An 11,047-nucleotide genomic window follows, 5' to 3' on the forward strand; every position below is an offset into this window, starting at 1 on the left:
AGGAGATGATGCTGGAGCGCTGCGTGCGCGCGCGCCCCAGAGTTGAAACGGGAACTGCGAGTTACGGGTGACGATGCCGTACGACGACCCACTCCTATAATTGAATTTCGCAATTTACGCAATGGGCATAAACGCCAATTTTTTTGTATTGTCTTGTCTTCCGCGTAGCCAACCATGATGTGAGCCCAGTTTGCCTCCCTGTCATTCTTTTACCTCTCTCACTGACCTCGCTGTACACGCTTCTGGTTCTGTGTGCGTGGTCGTTACATTGTGGTACAACGAGCATTAGCTTATTAGGTTATTTTTTACTGTACTTCTTCATTCCTCTGCTCGCAAGTATTACGCTTTATGTTTTCCCTTTAGAGATCAATCTACCATCCTAGGTATGCGGCATTCCTAGAAGGAACAACAAGACACATTGAACAACAAAAATACCGTGCAAAATGTACAATTTCTTCGTGTATAGGCTAACGGGATGGCTTTTTGGGGTTATGTTATTGCGTGCACAATGGGAACTTCAGGAAAGAGGCCTCCATTGTAGTTTGTAAGCTCTGAAAAAATGCCTTCACTGTTTTACACCATGTTCTCTACTGTAGGCCTCTCTATCGCAACGCCTGGCTCGTTCGAGCTCCGCTAAGACTTTCCACAGCTGCGGCAGTTTGCGCAAGCACCACGAAGAAGAGGAGGCAGATCAGCAATTAGAATCGCTCGGGCGCACGCTTTGCGCCTTCCCCGTTCTGCATTCGGCGATTCGAACGCAGACACTGCGCTGGGCGTTCCTCCTTTCTCGACGAGTCGCCATGCTGACGGCCCCTTTGAAGACCGTTGCACCTGGCCCTTCGTTCAAAGCGTCGCTCATGCCGCGTCTCCCGACTCCTCCTTGTTGGGTCGGCGCCGCCAAGGGAAGACTGGGCTCCTGCCTCGGGAGCTGCGACTGCAACGTGGACTCTGCGAAGGGGCAACCTGAGCGGCCACCGGTCTGCGAGCCTCACAGGGGCCTAGACGTCTCGATCCGGCTTGGCGTCAGCAAACGCGGGGGTCAGGGAGGTCGTGCCGGCCGCTTCTACCCATCTCCACGTCGATGTCCACGGAGGCTGCATGTCCCGGAGAGAGCCCAGCCTCGTAGGGCCGTCAGCCGACCACCCATCGACCATCGCGGTGCTTTGACATCGAAGGCTTCTCCGGTGAGTATTATTGAAAGCAGCATCGAAAATCACTCCATTCCTTCTGATATTTTGTTCATGATCTTTTTTATAGCTTCATTATTACTCTAATTTGGAAGCATAGCTACTTAGTGATCTGCGAGGTACTAGGAAAAGCTCTAGAAGGTTAGCATAATGCAGTTTCATGCTGGCAGCTCAAGTTCTTCAATATCCGTGTAACAAAAAACTGACAGGTGACGGTGCAATCGACGCGACAAATCTGCTCTAGCGCCATTGATTTTACATTTATTTTTTTTTCATTTTCGCTTTTAGAATGATCGCCTCACATTGCGTCTTTAATTTTAATTTCGCCGTTGCACTTTGTTGATCGCCTCTCATTCCGTCTTTAATTTTAATTCCGCCCTTGCACTTTGCTGATCGCCTCACATTGCGTCTTTAATTTTGATTTCGCCGTCGCACTTTGTTGATCGCCTCACATTGCGTCGTTAATTTTAATTTCGCCGTCGAACTTTGTTCTGATGCTGCGAGTGCTCTGGTGAACGCTGGCTCTTTAAGTGTGGAGGCGGCTGCGCGGGCGATGGGTGGAGGCTTGAACTCGCCTTCGCTTTTGTAGCGTCAGCGACATGGGACACAGTCTCGCCGTTTCGCGTGCTTGCTTACTCAACCATACTGCGCATGCGCGAGAAGCAAATGAGGTCACCATGGACAGCTGACATGCCTTGCCGCGCGCGCTCGGCGTCCATTGACCCAGGGAGCCATTATGCGCACTTCCTTTACTTAAAATGAGCGGAGTGTAAAACGTGGTCAACGCCAACGCCAATGAACACAACAAACGCCGACTGCCTATGGCTTCAGCGCTGCATTTCTGGCACAACGTTGCCATGCCAACTCCTGTAGCGCACACGGGTCACTACCGCCACTTAGCTTAAAGCACTATTGAGGTGTCCACTGTTCCAAGAGGGCAGTTATGCGCCTTCCCTCTCGTTAAGGTGTCCACAGAGATGTAAACACTCAGCCGTTCGACGCAGCGGACTACTGCGCATGCGCGAGATGATTGCGCCGCGTGTATAAATGTGGAGGGATACACAGCTACTGCGCCGTGTTCCATGGAGGAAAAAGAGAGTAAGGCTGCAGCTCAGCGGCGCAGGAGATTTGACAAACTCATTTCATCGGACCCCGAGGCTGTCGCGTGGCAGTTAGCAATTTAGCGCAGGAAAAATGATACCCACCTGCGAATTTCATTGCCAATGATCATTAATAATGCATATTGTCTCGTCTTTAATTTAGTCATAGTTGCACGTACCGGATCTTCAAGGTTTAACAGGGCGGAAACCAAGCTAATTTCCACATGCTTAACCAAGATATACTTCACGCTAGCTGTCTTCACACTACGTATATCCTAGCATAGCAGAGCTAAGCCACTGCCAATTTTTTCGTTCCGGTGCTGCACACGCTTCTGATGGGTGGAGGTCCTAGAGTGGGTGGAGCTTCTGGAGGTGGGAAGCGGGGGTGGAGAGTGTGATTGGGAGGGTGGAGGCTCGTTGGTGGCATATATTTTTCTCGGCAGCGTGTAGGCCTCATACGCGCGTTTGCGCGCGCGCGCACACACACACACACACACACACACACACACACACACACACACACACACACACACACACACACACGCACGCACGCACACGCACACGCACGCACACACACACACACACACACACACACACACACACACACACACACACACACGCGCGCGCACGCACGCACGCACACACACACACGGGGTGAGAGAGAGCAAAAGCTGCCCATTAAAACTTCCTGCACGAAAGCAACTACAGTCGTCATACTTAGAGGAATGTTTGCTGGTGTTCCAGTTTACTAGTTTAGAAATTACTACCGCTCGATTTGCATGACGCATAAGCAGTTGTTGGCGCTTATCTCGCGGTAACAGAAAGCAATTAGGCCTATCATGGGCAACTGCTCTTTTAAGGAATTTTGTTTTTAGAGTGCGTACTATTGTGCATCTTCGGCGTGGAAGTGTTTGTAATATGTGTGCTTTAAAGGCGGCGTTCAGTAGAAAACCCAGCGAAAAATCCGGATTTACAGAAAAAGTGACTACGCCAGGCGTGATGTGGCAGGTTTGTAAATTCCTTGAAAGGGAACAACTGGTAATTACAAGACGGCAACATGAATATAACGCCAGGTCGAGGTATATGAAATAAAGGAGTCGCTATACAAAACTGGGGGAATTAGCCTGGGATCGAACTCCTTACTTTTGGGCATTGCGAACAGGGCAAACTCCTAGTTCCGTTGGGGGCAGCTATTCTGCTTGAAATTATTTAGTTATTTTGGAGCGGGCACGGTAGCGCTACTGTGGCGTGGCAGTATATTAATTCGGGGCTTGTATATAACTCCTGCAAAAAGCGATCAACCTGCCATAAATCGTTCCTTGTTGCAAAAGCTCCATTTGTTTTTTGAAGGATTTCCAACTTCCCTGAACTCAGTTGTTCAAAAGCGTGCTAATTGTTCTTACTATTGGACTGCTTAGACAACACCGAAAAATCGATGAAAATTTTAGTAGTCGCTACTTTCTATTACGGTCTTTCTTCCACAAAACGCAGGTTACATTTCCTGGGATGCCTTATATTTTCGTGCTTAAATATGAACTTATGGTGTTTCTTTAAGGGTGGCTTACCCTTTTGAGAATCAAATATTTACCTTTCATGTGCGATGTTGCTCACAGGCATCGTTAGCATTTACCTTGCTTATTTATTTGACTACAAAAGTGGCACTTTACGTGAAAGCAGGGCGGGCGGGCAGCGATAAATTGATTCAGGCTGGTAGTATACACAGTTATGATGAGGCAGCTTATTCGATGGTAGTCTTGAGTAGTGCGGGATCAACGATGAACGCCACATGGTTGAGCGGGCCATTGCAATCAGGAGCGGTGCGCACGAAGAATGTCTCGTGAAACGTATACTTGTGCGGGCCCGTGGCGGAATGATGCTGTTCGCACAAGTTCGTCAGTCCTCCTCCTTTAAGTCAGACGTAACGGCCAGCGCGGTGGTGTTCCGTCTTTCCTTCTTCGGTGTGCTAAATTTGCGTTGTGTTGTACATCTAGCTGCCATGAATTACCAACGCCGGATCAGCCACGCTCGGAGAAAGTGCACGTGTTGGTATCGGGAGCCAAAATCTGATGGACACGGAACAGCCAGCGCAACCGATGTTATGGGGGTTTCGCCTGATACAGGCTAGCCTGGAGCACGGAAGACCCAGGTCAACATACTCGAAGTTGTGCGGTAGCTTGGTGGGCAGTCTTTTGAGCGGTGAATTTCCGCTTGCGTACGTAGTCTGCACTGCAATACATCCCTCTGCGGCAGACAGCTCATGCACTCCTATTTGCGCCCATCAACGAGCGCTCTGGTGGCCTATCACGGAACGCTTGGAGGCAGAGCATGCGGCACACTTTTGCAAATGCATATCTTCTTCTGTCCAGTGTAACGTGATTGTGGACTCCGCGGACATGCATCCCGATGAAGAACCAATCAGGGGGTAGTGGGACAGCAGCAGTGAGTTCTGGACAGATTTGAGGAAAGGCACTCAGGTGCCGTTGACGTTTGAAGAGGTGGGAATAATACCCAGCGCTGCGCCTGTCATTGGAGAACAAGACGAGGAATGTGTGAACCGGAAGAAAGTTAGATGTACCGATAAAAAGCTCCGCAAGAAGATTTTTGCAGCGCAGAGCACCCTGACTTTCTAAATTTTGGGCACGACACCCTTACATGAACCAGCAGTATTGCCTAGGAGGAGTACTTATGTGTAACTCTAGAGAGGATAAGTTCCTATTAGGGTATGTGGCAGAAAAAAGATACTGGCAATGAAAATTCCTTAGTGATAAACTGAGAAAGGATAAGTGATAAGCGACAACCGATGAGAGTTCAACTGCAACACTGTGTGCAAAGCGATGTTCTGAGTTGTGAAGGATGATTTAAGAATGATAAGGCAACAGAACTGCGATATATCGGCAATGTTTATTTTTCTTCGTAGTGCTGGATTTACAGCAAAGATCCGACCAATAGGGCTAGGTTTTCCTCATTATTCTTGCGAGTGTGTTAAACCTGGCCACATGCTGCTTCCGCTATCGTCAAAGCGACATAATGGTAACGGCATTTCATAGGGAGTTCGTGCTTAGTAGTCTCCGGCTGGCGCTTTTAAGGATATCGTACAACATTTGATCGTCATTTTTGCCTCTAGTATTACAGTTTTAATATTTCGTTCACCACATATTAAACACTATTTATGTGTCGAGGGAAAAGGACCCATGCAGTCACACGAATAAAAGTGTGACTGCATGGGCTTTTTTCTCTCGACACATAATTAGTGGCTAATATGTTTTTGGCAAGACAGTGTTGGGTATACCGACATTGCTTTCCATTTCTTTTCGGAAATACCTGAGTGGGCGTCGTCTATTAACGCCTCTATTAACGACCCAGGCTCGACTACCCGGCATTCGTGGACAGCGACGTGTGTGTTGGCCTTCCCGCCTATTCACCCATGCGGAAGGCGTTATCGGCTGGGCCGCGCACCGCCTCTCTCACTACCACTACCACTGCCAAGGTGCTGGCAGTGCTTCTGCGGGCACAACGCAGCGGAGAGGTCCCGCGGGAGTCGGCGCTCGGTGATCTCGGCTGCTTTTCCCCGCCCGCATGCGTGAGTGGCATCTCGCAGACGCCTGCATACTTCTGATAACAACCTTAAACTTCAGTCGCAAAAGTACGAGAGCGAACACCTCACAACCATTCGACTCCTGGCAGCCTGGCGGCTCATCAGCGCCAGTGGCTTCCTAATATTTGATGACAGTTGCAGAAGCGCGAAACGCATATGGTGCATTGCTGCCAAAGTTTTACTATGGGGCTCCGCTGACACGTAGTGTTCCGCAGTTTCGAGGATCCTATCAGTATTCTCTTCGACTAAATAGCCTACGGCAAAGACACGATTTCTTTTTGTCTGCATTTAAGGAGCTATAGTAGATGCGGCACAGCAGAACGTAATTTAGTAAAGATGTTAACCAGCTTCAAAAGTAAGACATGATGTTGGGCTAGTCGGTTCATGGTTAGAGCGAAACAAAACTGCGCGAAGAAGACGGGACAAAAGAAAGGCACGAATACACACACACAAAGCGCAGACTTCCAACTGACTTTATTTTGTAAAAGCAGGGTGCTTATAAAGGCAATCACAGCAAACTAGGAGACAAGCAGAAGCAACGTGCGAACGGCAATGACAAAGTCAACAATACCACGTGTGATTACGACGCATGAAAAGTTCGAATGTGACCATCTAAGAAATTGATTTCTTGACATGAAAGAGATAAAGAAGGGGCGCTAACACACTTATCACCCCTTTTAGAAATGAAATAGGCCTCGATAATTTCTCTTTCGGTTTTAGTTTTGGCTTTAGAAAGGAACTTTGTTTTTTCCAGGTAAGGAGAACAGGTTTTCGTGTCGCAGCTCTCACAGTGCAAGGGTAGATTGCTGCCAGTGCCACTGCTAAGGGATCGCCTGTGTTCTAAAGCGCGCTCATTAAACCAACGACCAGTCTGGCCTATGTAGGAAGGACCGCATGACAAAGGTATCTCGTAAACAACTTCGGAAACACATTTTGTAAACTTGTTCCGGTGGTTCTTCTTGCAAGTGGTGGGTTGCTTTCTTGTTCCAGCCAGTAGAGGGCACACTTTTTTCAGCTTGCAAGGAGCCGAAAAAACAACGCGTATTCCATACCTTTCTGCTACCTTCTTGATGTTATGGGAAAGGCAATGAAAATACGGCATGACAAATGGTGGCTTGGGATCCGAGCATCCTTTATCTTTTTCTTGTGAAGATTTTAGCCTTTGAAGCAGGCTTTCGCAGGTGCCAAGAAGTAGATGACGGGGATAGCCAGCGGAAAGAAGGCGCTCAACTTGACAGTGAAAACTGGATGACATGGTGTGGGTACAGGATTTCTGCAGGGCAGAGAGGCAGGCAAGAGTCTACTACCCAATAAAAGCGCTCATTCTAAGCTAGTCAAACGTGGCATCATCATGTCTGCCTGCCTCTCTGCCCTGCAGAAATCCTGTACCCACACCATGTCATCCAGTTTTCACTGTCAAGTTGAGCGCCTTCTTTCCGCTGGCTATCCCCGTCATCTACTTCTTGGCACCTGCGAAAGCCTGCTTCAAAGGCTAAAATCTTCTCAAGAAAAAGATAAAGGATGCTCGGATCCCAAGCCACCATTTGTCATGCCGTATTTTCATTGCCTTTCCCATGACATCAAGAAGGTAGCAGAAAGGTATGGAATACGCGTTGTTTTTTCGGCTCCTTGCAAGCTGAAAAAAGTGTGCCCTCTACTGGCTGCAACAAGAAAGCAACCCACCACTTGCAAGAAGAACCACCTTAACAAGTTTACAAAATGTGTTTCCGAAGTTGTTTACGAGATACCTTTGTCATGCGGTCCTTCCTACATAGGCCAGACTGGTCGTTGGTTTAATGAGCGCGCTTTAGAACACAGGCGATCCCTTAGCAGTGGCACTGGCAGCAATCTACCCTTGCACTGTGAGAGCTGCGACACGAAAACCTGTTCTCCTTACCTGGAAAAAACAAAGTTCCTTTCTAAAGCCAAAACTAAAACCGAAAGAGAAATTATCGAGGCCTATTTCATTTCTAAAAGGGGTGATAAGTGTGTTAGCGCCCCTTCTTTATCTCTTTCATGTCAAGAAATCAATTTCTTAGATGGTCACATTCGAACTTTTCATGCGTCGTAATCACACGTGGTATTGTTGACTTTGTCATTGCCGTTCGCACGTTGCTTCTGCTTGTCTCCTAGTTTGCTGTGATTGCCTTTATAAGCACCCTGCTTTTACAAAATAAAGTCAGTTGGAAGTCTGCGCTTTGTGTGTGTGTATTCGTGCCTTTCTTTTGTCCCGTCTTCTTCGCGCAGTTTTGTTTCGCTCTAACCAGCTTCAAAACCACATTTTAGGTGACACATGTTAAGAAACAGGCACCAGTGAAACAAACTGATTTATATTTTAATTTTCTGCCTCTCTGTTGAATGTGGTTTGCTTGCTTACTTGTCTCCAGTAGCAGGTCTTATTTGTACTTCGTCCTGCTTATCGCTTTCTGGCAAGCGTTCGTTGCTTTTCTTTATAACGGCCCCGTTATTACCATTGGCTGGCGCTGCTTTCAGAAGCTATCCGGAAGCAGGGGAACAGATGGTTTGAAACAGGTATTTAGCTCTCATGCGTAATGAAGTGCGGAAAAGTATGAACCATGTGGAACACTCTTTTGTCCTATCGTCGGTTACATTCAATCTTAGGCTGCCAGCTATAGAAGGTCGCGTTTACGTTCATTCCAGAGTCACGTGTGTCCCTGTAATGGTCTTTTAGAGGGGGGCGGGGGTATTTCGTAGTTCGCTGTTTAACTATGCGAACAGTGTGCAAACGAAAATAGTATCATCGCTTCCGCATCATTTTTAAAATGAAATATACTGTGCCGGATGGAATTAAGGCAAACACTTCCCCAAACCGGCGTTTGATTTGTAGTGTGCGAACCATGGCGTCAGCCCTCGCCGGCACAACCTACGCGTGCTTCTTTCCTACGCCTTCCGCAACGTGAGGTGAACGCTGCGGCGGCGGCGGTACAAGTCTGCGGTGTCACTTGAAACGATCCAGACCAACCAGACAGCACCCCGCGCGCCCCGAATCTGCCGCGCTTTTTCCTTCTCCTCCCTTTTCCCTCTTGTAGCGGCGGGGCACACCTCCCGAGCTCCCCGCCGCAGCTCCGTGACCACTAAGAGAATAAACGCTTGAACTGCACAGACGTCTCGTCTTCTCCGAGAACCTTCAGGCAGCTTACGCCCTACAATTGATGACCCGGCTTTTAACGAACCTAAGTAACGTAGAGCCAAGCCTTTCTCCAAGCTAACGAAGACAGGACGTCAACTCACGCAGCTGAAATGGAAGCGAATCAACCGCACACGCCCAACCTCTGCCAGACAACGACAGATGTGTCCGGCGAAGTCGTCTCTGCTGTCACTGTTCGTTTCCTGCCGTACTGGGAACGCAACCTGGCCCCGTGGTTCCTGCAAGTGGAATCCCAATTCCAGCTCTCAAGGAACACATCTCAGAACCAGAAATTCCACCAAGTGGTCTGCGCGCTGCCATCAACAGCTGCAGAAAGGGTGTCCGACATACTCGACCTCGTTTAGCACCAATCCTCCGGCACATTTATCCGTCGACCTGAAGGCAGCCCTACGGCAAAGAACGGCCACATCCAAAAGAACGGGAATACAACAGCTACTCTCCGCGGAAGAGTTCGGTGACCGACGGCCAAGTCAGGTCTTGCGGCGGATTACGCAGGTTCTCGGCAATAGTGCGCAGACCATGGACAATGCTGTGCTACATAAACGTTTTCTACAACGCCTGCTGTCCAACGTCCAAATGGTGCCTGCCACAGCCGCAACCAATGATTTGACATCACACCATGGAAATGACATCACAGTGCCCATACCACACTTCACCGTCACTGTCGTCAGCGTTCCAACGCAGTGGTCGGCGTTGGCCGTTCCTATTACCACTCCTCAGCCGTCTCATCTTGCATCCATCACCGCTACGCCTTCCGAAGTTGACCGCCTTTGTTCTCAGCTCGAGAAACTGAAACTTCTCAGCTCGAGAGCCGCCTCCATGCTGTGGACGCCAGTGTCACCGCTCCTCAACGCCTCGACAGCGCGGACAACGTGAGCGAAGTCAATAATCAGGCCCACGCACCTGCTACTACCATCCCCGCTTCGGCACCAACGCTACCCATTGCTTCTTACCTTGCAGTTGAGGGGAAAACCTGCGGGCCGACCACTAGCGGTGGCTGCGAGCAGTCAGTACCAAGAAGATTGTCGCCTCTTCCACGTCTACGACAGAACCACGAGTCAGAAATTTCTCATTGGCACCAGGGCCCAGGTGAGCGTTCTCCCAGCCACAAAAGCAGAGCGTGCTTCAGCTCCAATTTCCTCCCTGCAAGCAGTGAACGGAACGCTCATTCCAGTATACAAATAGCGCTTTGTGACGCTCAGCCTCGGGCTTCGAAGAGTCTTCCGGTGGGTGTTTTTAGTCGCCGACGTTGGTTCTGCTGTGACGTTCCCGCCTGTCGGGGGTCAGTCACAAAGCAATCCAATTAGTTTCTTTCTACGGGTCCTGCTGAAGCGAGGAGAATTGAGCCAACGAGGCGGTAACCTGGCAAAAAATTATTTCTCTGAATGAAGGCGAAACTGGGAGTCCGCTCAACGCTGGCTTTTAGGAGAACTGGTTGTCCTTTCGGCAGAACAGGGCTTCAGTCGCTCATCTTGCTTCAGCAGGCCGCGGCTGCTTCGGCGCCCCCGTGGTCTGCCTCTCTTTCCGGCGCCCGGCTCTCATCTCTTCTGTCCGTTGTTTTCTGGCGCGACCCCCGCGTCTCTCGAGCATCTCGACTTCTCTCCTGGGGTCCTGCTCTCCCAACGGTCTTTTCGCCATCGCTGCTTTTACAGCCAGCCAAGGGCGTACGCCGAATTTCTATGATGCCGCGGCCATTACGACGTGAAAGGCGACGGCCTCGTAGGGGTTGTGTCGCGGGGATCAGGTGTCCGTCATAGGGCTGCGCTTTCCTGCAGCCAACGCCTCGCCTCCTCCTCTGAGAGCCCGTCCCGTTCCAGCCGCCGACTTTCTTCGCCACTTCAAGCTGTTACGCAGTATGTTGAGTCTGCTGCTGGTAGGGCCGCTTGCCGGCCGCACGCACACACAAACGCGCTTGTCTGCCCGCGTCCGAAGGAGGGGAGGGGGAGAGCACAACCGACCAAAAAACCACAGGAAATTGTGGTGAGCGTCTGGCACC

General features: G+C 49.7%; 1 pseudogene; it reads left to right on the forward strand.

The window, feature by feature from the left end:
* The first annotated feature begins 800 nt into the window (after positions 1–800).
* LOC149353946 (uncharacterized) lies at positions 801–9,395 on the forward strand (annotated as a pseudogene).
* The last annotated feature ends 1,652 nt before the right edge of the window (positions 9,396–11,047 follow it).

Source organism: Amblyomma mixtum, chromosome 3 (assembly GCF_055824585.1).
Source record: "Amblyomma mixtum isolate Tamu chromosome 3, ASM5582458v1, whole genome shotgun sequence".
NCBI classification, from domain to species: Eukaryota; Metazoa; Arthropoda; class Arachnida; order Ixodida; family Ixodidae; genus Amblyomma; species Amblyomma mixtum.